The sequence below is a fragment of the Podarcis pityusensis genome (assembly GCF_964106645.2).
Source record: "Podarcis pityusensis genome assembly, chromosome: Z".
Classification (NCBI taxonomy): Eukaryota; Metazoa; Chordata; class Lepidosauria; order Squamata; family Lacertidae; genus Podarcis; species Podarcis pityusensis.
The window spans coordinates 44,864,049-44,877,863 of record NC_138044.1 but is presented as its reverse complement, the minus strand read 5'-3'; the positions used below and the strand labels follow the sequence as shown (position 1 = coordinate 44,877,863).

The window sequence follows — 13,815 nt, the reverse complement described above, 5'->3', positions numbered from 1 at the left end:
TCAGTCTATCTCCATCTTGTTCCAAAATTTCCCAATATTTCGGCCATTTGACCTCCATATTGAGCTTTTTCAAGGCTTTCGCTTCCATCGGTGACAGCCACCTTGGGGTTTTATTTTCCAATAAATCCTTATATCTTATCCAAACATTAAACAGTGCTTTCCTGACAATGTGATTTTTAAATGCTTTATGTGCTTTGACCTTATCATACCACAGATATGCATGCCATCCAAATACATTGTTAAAAACTTCTAGATCCAAAATGTCAGTGTTTTCAAGAAGCAGCCATTCTTTCAACCAGCAAAAAGCTGCTGATTCATAATAAAGTTTAAGGTCTGGCAGGGCAAATCCACCTCTTTCCTTTGCATCTGTTAGTATTTTAAATTTTATTCTGGGCTTCTTGCCCTGCCAGACAAATCTGGAAATATCTCTCTGCCGCCTCTTGAAACAATCCATTTTGTCCACAATTTGCAGTGTTTGAAACAAAAACAACATTCTAGGCAATACATTCATTTTTATCGCAGCAATACGGCCCAGCAGTGAAAGCTTCAAATTTGACCAAATTTCTAAATCTTTTTTTCACTTCAGCCCAACATTTTTCATAGTTATCTTTAAATAAATTCCCATTTTTTGCTGTCATGTTAATCCCCAGAAATCCTTGTTCTTAAGGGGAAATTGCTAGCATGCTTTTAGGTTGCTTCTACAGAGCTACAGTCAGTTGAGGTGCTTTGAGGATCTACCCCCAAATAAATTTGTTCCAGAGTATGGAAGCAGGGTGGGTGAGCTTCCTACTCCACAACCCAAATGCAAAGGGTAAGAGTATTCACCTTGTGGCTTTGTCACTTGAAGCCCTTTACACACATCCAATTAGTGTGTGAGAATCATCTGCTGGCTCTGGTGACCTCCATGTGTCCATCTGATGACTGGAACTTATATATGTCTCTGTATAAATGATCAGTAACTCTCCCTGTCTCAGGGTTCCTAACTGTACCTAGAGCATACAAATTCATAGCAGGTGTTGGGAACCCTTTCCAGCTTGAGAGCCACATCACCTTCTTGGGTAACCTTCCAAGAGTCACATGTCACTGGTGGCGGTGGGAGAATTGATCAGAGCAGCAAATGAAATCTTGGCATTTTGTACAATAGGCTAAGGTCTTCATACTCAAACAACCCTCTCTTTCCTCCACCCATGCAAGCAAGGGGCATTATCAGAGTTTTCAAGGACATCTGCCAGCCTGGGAAGAACACTCAAGGAGGGTGAAAAGCAGGACTGATAAAGGCTGTGGCTTGAAAGGGTGTGTAGTCTGTGAAGTGTCCCAAGCGTGAGACAAAGAGGTCCAGAAGGACCTCTTTTGCATTTGGTCTTTGGGCTTAAGTGTCAGGGACTGACTGGACAGTGAGGAGTGGCCTGGATTCTGATGAGTGAGCACTGGGAGAAGTGTGGTTGGAGACTGACTTGGAAGAAGAGATCAGTGATCTGGGAGAACCTATAGCAGCTGGGAGACAAGAGACAGAGGCAGTAGAAGCTGTAGGATTGGAGAGGGAAGTACAAGAGGAAGGAGAGGTAGGTTAGGCTGGTGTAGAGTCAAGAGCTTCCACACCTCCTCCTGCTCCTGCCACCAGCTCTCCTGCTCCCCTTTGGAAATTGTCCAGTTCTAAAAAAATCAATGAGTCAACTATGGTTATGTAGCACAGGCAGGCAAATGCAGATCACATGTGGCAGAACTTGCTGGATTTGTGCCTTCTCTACTAGAATATTGTATATGGTGGCTCTGTAAAAGCAGCTTGCTTTACTCATGGGAGTTATTGTTTTGAAATATATTGTCATTAAGCCTTTTGACATGGCCAGTAAATGTAACAGCCCTGTTCACTGTAAGCTACCAGACACCTCAGTTTGCTACATGTTATAGTTATTTCATGAAATCGCTCTCCATTCAACAAGCAGCCACACTCTTGTCCATTTTTGTGCCAAGAGACTGCAATGTAATTACCTCTCTTTAGTCAGACCTAAATGTAGCAATAGCAATAGCAATAGCAATAACAATAGCAATAGAAATAGAAATAACAATAATATCACCCTCTGAATGTTGCTTCAGAGCAGGCATCCCCATAATGATATCCATAATAAATGCACACCTGCTGTTTTTTATGTATTAGGCTTCTTTTTGCTGGGAACTTTCCAAAATGCTCTACAAGCATTAGATTAGAAGTGAAGTAATTATGCCATTGAGTGGGAGGTCTAACCATCTCCCATTAAGTACAAGTTCATTGAGAAAATGGGCACCACTCCATAACTTTCATTCTGGTCATGAAAACTTACTTGCCCAGAAATGTATTCTCTGTGTAGAAATGTTCTACCTCCGTTGTTAAAAGCATTATCCCTCTGAATACCAGTTTCTGGAAACTGCAAGAAGGGAGAATGCTCTTGTGCTTGGGTCCAGCTTATGGGTTTCCCACAGACATCTGTTTGGCCACTGTGAGAACAGGATGCTGGACTAAGATGGGACCCTGGCCTGGTCCAACAGAACAGGCTCTTCTTATGTTCTCATGATTATGTCCCCAAATTCTGCTGGTACATTAATAAATTAAAAATCTGTGTTTGCCAATGCCAATTTCTTCTCTCCGTCCCCACCCCTAGAATGCTCTCCAAGCTTTAGATAGAACCTTTAGCACTGTAAAATATCTAGCTCCCAAAATAAACCTGGTTGTGCAACTGTAGACTTTCCAGGTTTGTGGGGGGGAAAGGTGGGAGGAAAACGCCGACAATAGGGCCTTTGCTTCACATTATACAATATAGCCATTAAATTTGGGATATCTTTTGAAATGTGAGGCAGAGATTAATGAGTCCAGCTCACATGATGAATTAGATGTGAGCAAAGAGGCACAATTTCACACTGCACAGGAAATGGAACACAAGAAAGGCAGAAATATTAAAATGAAATTAATAGTGGCACATTTGTGAGGCCCATAGAATATGTGTCTCTGGTTTCCTTGTACAGTGACATATTACATCCAGAGACAATCATTTCAACTGTCTCATTTCCATGCTGGCGATCTGTCCCTTCGGTCTCTTGCGTGTTGCATATGCCCTTTTAACACCCACAGGTGGCTCACCAGAGAAGCAGAATTGCTGCAGTGGGTTTTCCGTATGGCCATCCAGAGGATTATCTTTTATGACTGAAACTATAAATAACCTTCCTGAATTAGTATCGGTCCAGGGAGAGACATAACTAGTAATTAGTTCCTAGGCAAGTCTCAAGGGCAGCTGGTTTTTGTGACCCTCATGATAATTTTTATTATTATTACTGGTTGGTGGGGGAGTTGATTAGCAATGTTCCCGACAAATGGGACTCACATAATTTTGAGTACACACCATGAAAATGAGAGCTGAGTTGAAATGTTGGTGAGTTCAGTGTTTCCACCTTGCATGTGGGACTATTTTTAGAAGAGAGAAACATGTTTGTTACAGTTTTATCTTCTCTATAGGTGGCAATATATTTTGGAAAGTTGTCTATCTGTCTGTTCTGTATACATTTGGACAGCAAGTTTGTTACCAGATTTTGCCTGGGGGCTCCTGTGATCAAAGAACAGGTTTTCCTCTCTGTTTGGATACAACTTGGTGGTGTTTTGAATCAAGTTGGCCGACTGAGCCTTTCAAAATTTTACTGATCCCTTGGCATGGGGACTTTCCCAGGGGAGTTGAAGGAAGCAGTGGTGCGTCTCTAGCAGTGGCGTAGCGTGGGGGTGCAGGGGGGGCCGGCCGCACCGGGTGCAACATCTGGGGGGGCGCGCTCGCACTCGCAGCTCTCTGCCCCTACCTGGCTCACTCACTCTCTCTCACTGCAGTGCTGGCTGTGCGAATCCGATCTGAGCCGCTGGGTCGCCGCCCACTGTGGAGGGGGTGGGTGCCAGGCGTGCGGTGCGGAGAGAGAGCGAGGGACTATCTGGGGGAGGGACAGTGCAGCGCCCGCCCAGCGCAGCGCTGAGCGCGGGAGAGAACCACACCAGACCAGACCAGGCAGCAGCAAGAAGAAGCTGGCAGCGGCGGCAGGTTAGGGGTTAGGGGGCGCAAATTACTTGCCTTGCCCTGGGTTAGGGGGTGCAAATTACTTGCCTTGCCCCGGGTGCTGACAACCCAAGCTACGCCGCTGGTCTCTAGATCCTTTAGATCTATCCAATTACCGCCTGGTTTTGAATCTTCCATACCTGGGTAAGGTAATTTAAAGAGCGGTTGCCAAACAGCTTGGTAGATTTCTGGATGAAACATTGGCTCTGGATCCATTTCAGTTCGGCTTTCGCCCTGGTTATGGAACCGAGACAGCTTTGGTTGCTCTAACAGATGAACTCCGTAGACAGCTGGATCGAGGCGGGTTGGGACTACTGATTCTTTTAGATTTGTCAGAAGCCTTCGATATGGTTGAGCACGAACTTTTGGACCACCGCCTTGCCGATGTGGGGATTCAGGGCACAGTCTGACAATGGCTGCACTCCTTTATCTCAGGTCGGGGACAGAGGGTGGTGCTAGGGAGGGAGTTGTTGCCGCAGCACTCCTTGGTGTGTGGAGTCCCACAGGGCGCAATCCTTTCCCCGGTGCTTTTCAATATCTTTATGCGCCCCCTTGCCCAGATTGTCAGGAGTTTTGGGCTGGGTTGTCATCAATATGATGACACCCAGGTTTATCTGTTGATGGATGGCTGCCCTGACTTGGCCCCGGACTCACTGACCAGATGCTTGGAAGCTGTGGCTGGATGGCTGCATGGGAGCCAGTTGAAGTTAAATTCTTTGAAGACAGAGGACCTCTGGCTGGATCGGGATGACATGGGGTTGGGGGGCCAACTGCCATCTCTTGCGGGGGCCCAATTAGTGCCATTGCCTTCCATTAAGAGTTTGGGTGTAATCCTTGATGCCTCCCTTTCCATGGAGGCGCAGGTTGCTGCCACAGCAAAGGTGGCAATTTCCCATCTCCGCCGTATCAAGCAGTTGGTCACTTACCTTTCTCGCCCTGATCTGGCTGCAGTGATCCATGTGACGGTTACCTCCAGGCTTGATTATTGTAACTCGCTCTACACGGGTCTGCCCTTGAAGCTGACCCAGAAACTCCAGCGGGTGCAGAATGCCATGGCGAGGCTCCTTACATTCATCCAGTGCTTTACCAGCTGCACTTGCTACCGGTGGAGTACAGGGTCAGGTTTAAGGTGCTGGTTTTGACCTTTAGAGCCCTATGTGACCTAGGATCCACTTACCTACAGGACCACCTCTCCTGGTATGTCTGGTGGAGGACCTTAAGGTCCACAAATAACAACACTTTGGAGGTCCCAAGCTGCAAGGTAGTTAGATTGGTCTCAACTAGGGCCAGGGCCTTTTCAGTACTGACCCCGACTTGGTGGAACGCCTTGTCACAAGAGACCAGGGCCCTGTGGGATTTGACATCTTTCTGCAGGGCCTGCAAGACAGAGCTGTTCTGCCTGGCTTTTGATTTAGACTCAGTCTGACCCTTATGTTTCCCTCCCCTTATGGTTTTGATTTATGGGCTACTACTAAAATGAGGCTGGATTTTAAATTGCATTTTAACCTGTATTTTATTTAACTGGTTTCTTCCCCTATTATGTTTTATTGTAATTTTATTGGTGTTAGCTGCCCTGGTTCTGGCCGGGGAGGGTAAGGTATAAATAAAAAATTATTATTATTATTATTATTATTATTATTATTATTATTATTATTATTAAATCAATAATGCCCAAACAGCACTTATTATTTTTATTTCTTAGAATACTTAGAATACACGCGTGGAGTTCATTTGGACTTTAAAGAGACTAGCCTCCTTTTGGAAATTGGCCCATCCTGTTTCTGTGGATTACACTTCCAGCAGCAAAGATGGATGAAGGCTATCTACATATCCCCAGTCTCTACAACCTGGTCAGCTTTCCAGGCTGGGGCTGATGGGAAAGGTAGGGGGAGTTTGATCTATGCCATTTGACAACTGCTTACAGAATACCTTCTAGAATAAGAAATAACCTGTTTTTGGTTCAGTACCACATTAATTATCTCCTTTTTATTTCTTGATAATGATGTCACGCAGTTCTCTTGAACCAAAGCAATCAATTGCATCCCTGTATATAAGGCATGATTTAGTTCAGATTGTGTAATCACACACTTTTTAAAGGCAGAATTTAACATGGCCACAGCCATGTTAAAGTGTATTGATCTAGGTTCACAGAGACACGAACTGCTCAACTCCCCACCTCCCAAGAGGAGGGTTAAGAGTTTGCATTAGTTCAGACACTAAGAAATATTGACTGATATTCACTTTCCAAGAGTCAAACTGTAGTGTTGAACAAGGGGTCAGTTGCACATTGGCCCTATGCCCTAGGGACATTTAAACTTGTTGGCCCAGCCTCCAGGCTAACTCCTTGCAAACTAATAAATCAATGTGAAATTAGAGTAGTTACATAGGCTTCCCACCCCCTTCTGGTGCCAAAACATCAACAAATCAAAAATATTTAAATCAAAGGTTCCTTTTCTATATTAAGATGGCATCTGCAGCCCAAATCAGCAAGATCATGATAATAACAACATTTATTTAGTGTACATAAATGTGAACCATCCAAGTAAAGCACTTTTAAAGTGTCATTTATTTCACTGGACAACATGTAAGGATGTGCATAACTTCACCAAAATTAATTAGACTTAAAATGTGCTCAGTTTTGGTTGGATCACATCTATTGTCATCACCACCACATTGCTGAAGTTAACACTGTTACCAAAGTATTTGAAATGCATCAAACAAAACATCCAAATTATCCTTAGATGAGGCTTGCAAAGTAGTTCAACATATTTTTTTTTTATCTCCCCATGAGATAGGCCAGTGTGGAGTGATGGTCATGGTGTGGACTAGGACTGGAGGGAACTGGGTTCAACTCATTCAACCATCAAGAAACTCACTGGGTGATGTTGGATGAGCTACCATCTTTCAGTCTAGCTTACTTCACGGGGTTATCGTGAAGTAAAAATCCTGAGCTGAGAGAATAGTGACAATTAAAGTGGTCTTGAAATTTAATTAACATCCTAGCTCACAGTCTTTGCTTCCCAGCTTAAGAAATGCTTCCCTCAACAATGACCACTTCCCACATCAAATGGGGGGCATCTTTTGCATGGTCGCACGGAGCCCCCCGGATCCCAGTGCGGCTCCCGGTAGTACGGGCTGGCTTCGTCCTCCCCAGGCTGGATACCTGGAGGTCTCCGCCTACCTCAGCCAATCGCCCAATCCCACCTGGGGAGGCCAGGTAAGAGGAGGCACCGCCCTGCCCACACAACAGAAGGTGAATCTTACCTGCTAAGTGTCAGTTGGCTTCAGAGCTTCTCCCACCCTCCCCTCCCTCAGTTAAGACTTCTTTTGCAGGTTAACCTCTTCTCCACAGGTAGGTGGGCGCTGCTATGTCAGGGTCGCTGTTGAAGGGCCGGAAAGGAATTTTCCTGCATTGGCAGGTCTTGCCTTCCCTGTAGCAAAACGTCACAACTTTGGCGGTTTCAGGCTTTGGGCAGAATCCTTTAGTCTATCTTCCTAAATGGGGGGGGGGGGGGTGTGAAGCGGTGACCCTTGCAGCAGTGATCCCAGGGTTCCCTGTTAAAGGGGTCTTGAGGGAAGGCATTGGCCATACGCTGAGAGGTTGTCATTTTTCTCCCCTGCGACGGTGGCGAAATGGGGGGCCGGCTCTCTGGTTGAACATATGTTCTCCAGAGCCAGCCCAATCCCCACACATTCTGGATAACCCTGATGTCTCCCAGATCCCCAGCTGGGGACTGGGAAGGATAAATGCCCAATGTCTGAGCCAAGGTCTCCCTACATCTGAAACTTAATAAAGTTGTGGCCAATTTCAATCCCATAGCACATTGCCTTGAGTCATTATTCCGCTTGGGGGTTGCCTGGGGTTGAGGGGGACTCTGCCTGTTCACGCAAATGTTTCAAGTGCATGCAGATGCAAAACTGCATCAACATTTCCATTTAGGCAAAATGCAATTGCAAGAATACTGGCCTTGCACAATTCTAGCATTTAAGAACATTTAGAATACCTATCAGGCCCAAACTCGGAATAGATGCATTTTTTATGAGGTAGGAATTCTGGAAGTAATTTTGCTCAGTGGTGAAACACCTGTTGAACTTTGAAATCTGCTTCTTTGACAGAAATTCCAAGGTAAAAGTTGAACCACAAGACCTCTGGTTGGATCCAAAGCTTATTTAAGTGGAATGGTCTTTTCACAGTGGGTATGACATGCCCCAGCCTCCCAACCATGCCCCCTAAACATCCCAGATAGTCTTCCCAGGGGCCTTCCAGACCCCCATCAATGTTCTCATAGGGGGCTATAGGTGATGAAGGTAATTGCCCCAACCTGACCAGAGTCACTTTGTGTGAGCTTGAGCACTGGTGCAGACACTTGGATTATAGCCAACAAAGTTTTACTCAGAGTTAGTCCATTTAAATAAATGAAGTTAGCCATATCCATTAATTCTAATTTGTTTATTCCGAGTGTGAATAATATTAAATGAAATCCTTTGTGCCTTTTATCCCAGGCCATTACATGCACTCAGAGAAGAGATTCAGAAAGAAGCAGGTTTGCGTGTGTTATCTTGCTACTATTTATCGGGAAATTTAAATATTTTTTCTTCTCTTTTTATATTTCAGTGTGTTGTTTTGTCACAACTTTAGGTGAGATATCAGATAATGGTTCTGGGTTAGTCTGATGATCCCTGGTGCTTCAAAGGGAAATTCTATGCAAGGTTAAGAAATTCATCACTGGTCTGAAAAAAATCAGTCTATCTATAAAACTCACCTGGTAATCCAGAATCAAGAATTCTCAGCTGCTAGACCTTTGTTCCCCTTCTCCAAGAGCACTTAAAAAAATCTCTTTAACTTCACAGAGGATGCAATTGCTGCTGGTATTTTATTCTCCAACCAGATTTGGCTGAGATAAATTGTCATCTTGTTCCTGTTCTCTCATTTCAGAACTTTATATCCTGCCAGAATTGTGCTCAGATTTTCTGTCTGGGATTAATACACTGACCATCTGCCCTTCATATCCCCAGAACTGACGAAACCTTGCTTGCTCTGAAGAGTTTATTCATAAATGCCTCCTGTTTGAAGAGACCCAGTAAAATGTACAGTGCTCTAGAAAAAGAAGCACCATTTATCTTTGCATGGAATTGCATGCATATGTTCTGATCCAGGAAAGGGGAATCCACTCACGAGAGCAAGCTTCTGTTTATTGTTTCCCTCGTGGAATTGGGACCAGGGCTGCATCCAAGTGAGCTGGCCATGTCAGTGTGAGATTTTCACCTTCCTTTGAGCAAGACCCTTGTATAAATGAGTTCAATTTTGCATTTTTTAATCAATAGGTAGGTAAAAGTAAAGGAGGTAAAGGAACCTTGGATGGTTAAGTCCAGTCAAAGGCGACTATGGGGTGTGGTGCTCATCTTGCTTCAGGCCGAGGGAGCTGGCGTTTGTCCACAGACAGCTTTCCAGGTCATGTGGCCAGCAGGACTAAAGCGTTTCTGGCACAAGAGAAAACTGTGATGGAAACTAGAGTGCACGGAAATGTCGTTTACCTTCCTGCCACAGCAGTACCTATTTATCTACCTGCATTGGCAAGCTTCCGAACTGCTAGGTTGGCAGGAGCTGGGTTAACCCTAACCCTAACCCTCTAACCCCCTAACCCCCTAACCCTAACCCCCAAACCCTCTAACCCTAACCCTCTAACCCCCTAACCCTAACCCTAACCAACTAACCCCCTAAACCTAACCCCCTAACTCTTACCATAACCCTAACCCTCTAATCCTAACCCTCTAAACCTAACCCTCTAACCCTAACCCTCTAACCCTAACCCCTAACCCCCTAACCCTAACCCCCTAACTCTAACCCTAACCCTAACCCCCTAATCCTCTAACCCTAACCCCCTAACCCTCTCCCTATAACCCTAACCCTCTAACCCTCTAACCCTAACCCCCTAACCCCCTAACCCCCTAACCCTAACCCTCTAACCCTAACCCTAACCCCCCTAACCATAACCCTCTAATCCCCTAACCCCCTAACCCTAACCCTCTTACCCTAACCCTAACCCTCTAACCCCCTAACTCTAACCCTAACCCTAACCCTAACCCTCTAAATCTAACCCTCTAACCCTAACCCTAATGCTAACCCCCTAACGCTAACCCTAACCCCCTAACCCTCTAACCCTAACCCTCTAACCCTAACCCTAATGCTAACCCCCTAATGCTAACCCTAACCCCCTAACCCTCTAACCCTAACCCTCTAACCCTAACCCCCTAACCCTAACCCTCTAATACCCTAACCCTAACCCCCTAACCCTAACCCCCTAACCCTAACCCTCTAACCCTAACCCTAACCAACTAACCCCCTAACCCTAACCCCCTAACTCTTACCATAACCCTAACCCTCTAATCCTAACCCCCTAACCCCAACCCCCTAACTCTAACCCTAACCCTAACCCCCTAACCCTCTAACCCTAACCCCCTAACCCTCCCCCTATAACCCTAACCCTCTAACCCTCTAACCCTAACCCCCTAACCCTAACCCTCTAACCCTAACCCTAACCCCCTAACCATAACCCTCTAATCCCCTAACCCCCTAACCCTAACCCTCTTACCCTAACCCTAACCCTCTAACCCCCTAACTCTAACCCTAACCCTAACCCTCTAAATCTAACCCTCTAACCCTAACTCTAACCCTAACCCTCTAAATCTAACCCTCTAACCCTAAACCCCTAACCCTAACCCCCTAACCCTCTAACCCTAACCCTCTAACCCCCTAACCCTAACCCCCTAACCCCCTAACCCTATCCCTAACCTGCTAACCCTAAACCCCTAACCCTAACCCCCTAACCCTCTAACCCTAACCCTCTAACCCCCTAACCCTAACCCTAACCCCCTAACCCTATCCCTAACCTGCTAACCCTAACCCTCTAACCCTAACCCTCTAACCCTAACCCTAACCCTAAACCTCTAACCCTAACCCTCTAAATCTAACCCTCTAACCCTAAACCCCTAACCCTAACCCTCTAACCCTAACCCCCTAACCCTCTAACCCCCTAACCCTAACCCCCTAACCCTAACCCTAACACTCTAACCCTAACCCCCTAACCCTAACCCTAACCCTCTAACCCTAACCCTAACTCTCTAACCCCCTAACCCCCTTACCCTAACCCTCTAACCCTAAACCTAACTCTCTAACCCTAACCCCCTAACCCTAACCCTCTAACCCTAACAAGGAGCTGGGACAGAGCAATGGGAGCTCACTCCATCATGGGGATTCGAACCGCCAACCTTCCGATCAGCAAGCCCAAGAGGCTCTGTGGTTTAGACCACAGTGCCACCCACATCCTGTTCTTTTATTTAAAAACCTTGGGTGAGGCAGGGATCTATTGGGCAAGATCTCTAAGCTAATAAGAGGGATTCGCATAAGGAGTCCTGAGATGTGTGTGTCTCACTATGGCATTAGCTGCTACTCAAGGAGGAGACTGAGCCAACACACCCAGGACACAATCAAGGTCCCCAGGTGGTCAACTCCCTAGTGGTGATCCAGCAGAAGAGCCGGGTGGCAACCACTGTACAGTAGGCAGACTAATCAAGACTGGGATCCTTGCCCTCTGCCATGGCAAACCATTCCATTGTCAGCATCAATAAAATGGTGGCCATTTCTAACCCACACAAAAATTGTTTTATATTATTTATTGTTTATTTATTTATATTATTTTATTTATAAACCGCCCTTTATCCAAAGATCACAGGGCGATGTCCAACATTATAAATATAATTTAGGCAGTGTAATGATAATAATAATATAATAATAACCCCCCATTTAATAGGCCATAGATTATTTGATGGTTGAAGGCCTCGGTAAAGAGGAATGTTTTTGCTTGGTGCCAAAATACATGTAATGATGGCGCCAAGTGAGCCTTTCTGCATTGCAGGGGGTTGGACTAGATGAGCGTTTGGAGTATCTTCCAACTATGATTCTATGATTCTGGGGACAGCATTGCACAGGTGGGATACCACCACAGGAAAGGCCCATTCTCATGTTGCTACTTTCTGAACCTCTCAGGGTGGGTGTGGGTGGGATGGGACATATAGAAGGGCCTCAGATGACAAGTGCAGGGTCTGGGTCAGTTCATATGGAGAAAGGTGGTCCTTAAGGTGTTGAGGTCCTGAGCTGTGTAAAGCTTTATAGGTCAGCGCCAGCACTTTGAATTGGAATTATGTAAGTAAGCTGTATCTAGCACTAAACAACTCTTGACCTGAAAGACTGACTTCCCCATCGTTGTCTAATAGGAACAGTAAGATCAACATATGTAGCCCAGTTAGTATTGCAACAGTTTGGTGATATGGGACTTGTGGTGATGTGGCGGTGGGATTTTTCACTGGTGGCACCAGAGTTTTGGAAGCACTTCCTGCTGAAATATTCCACTGGCTTTTGAAGATGCACCTGATTAAACAAGCCTTCTCTTGCTCATTCAACCTGACTCTCCTGTTTTAGTTGCTGTTTTTGTTTCTCATAGGATTGTTTTCTTGTCTGTTTTAATTATGGATGTTTGTATTTCAATGTTTGTGCAACTGGTTTTCATACTTTATAAACTACTTAAAAGACTACTTGGGTAATTAGCCCCACCACTATCATCATCAATGATGGCTGTTGCTCCTGAAGAGCATACCAGAAGGTGTGTGGGCCACAAATATAATGTGATATGCCTGACACATTCCACAATTTCCTTTGAATCTTTGTGTTGGTGGGGACACCTGGTGTTTTTCATTCTCTTCCAAACTCTAATTTTGCTAATTCCACTGTGTTTATGCTATCAGGACAATATCCTTTCCAGAGATGACTTCCGTCATATAACCCAATAAGATCTGGTGCTGTTTTATACCCTATAATATTAGTTCCAGTGTGGATGGGACCTCCAGTCATCCATCCCAGTTCCAGTGTAAATCTGATGGCAATAAGTGAAAAACACATGGCATAAGTCATGCTTGAATCAAGTTTGAGGAATGCACTTCTGCAGCATTGACATACTTCCTATCGGGTGGCACTGTGCAAAGATAGCTCTGGGTTTGAAGGGGCCCCCAGCAAAAGTGGCGCAGCAGCAGTAAAACTACTAGTATATTTGCAAAGCAGGGTCTAGTATGGTTTCAAACTGGATGAGGGACCATGTGTAGAGATTTCCAATATTGCAGGGCATTGGACCAGAGGACCCTTGGGTTCCCTTCCAACTCTATAATACTATGATTCTATTATTCTATGGGTCCTAATGCATCCCATTAGTGTAATGAACATAGGAAGCTGCCTTGTACTGAGTCAGACCATTGGTCCATCAAGTAAAAACTGCCTACAGCAGCTCTCTCCAGGATTTCTTATATGGTTGCCTTCCAGCCTTACCTTGAGATTCTGAGGATTGAACCTGGGACCTTTTGCACACAAAGCAGATGTTCTGCTACTGAGTCATGGCCCTTCCCTTCCCAAGCACATGTGGAGGGAACATCCCTGCTAGTTACCGTTGCTACATGTCTGTCTATGGGGAAGTCATACTGTGACTCTTTCCTCCTACTACCACTACCAACTAAGAACTGTTTGAGAGTGGAACACACTCCCTCAGGAGGTGGTGGACTCTCATTCCTTTGAGGTTTTTAAGCAGAGGTTGGATGACCACCTGTCATGGATGCGTTAGCTGAGATTCCGAGTTTGGCTTGGGGAAGAGTTGGAGTTGTTTGGCATTTCGTAAGGGAACCAGTATTTTGAACTTTTAAAAAACAA

General features: G+C 45.3%; 1 long non-coding RNA gene across 1 annotated transcript in view; it reads left to right on the top strand.

Moving 5' to 3' along the window:
- Positions 1-3,272: 3,272 nt before the first annotated feature.
- The window catches only part of LOC308468150, a 56,003-nt gene continuing 45,460 nt past the window's right edge, over positions 3,273-13,815 (top strand). Inside the window, exon 1 of the long non-coding RNA XR_013981493.1 lies at positions 3,273-3,401. This is a non-coding gene — a long non-coding RNA (uncharacterized lncRNA). The remainder of the gene's footprint in view (positions 3,402-13,815) is intronic.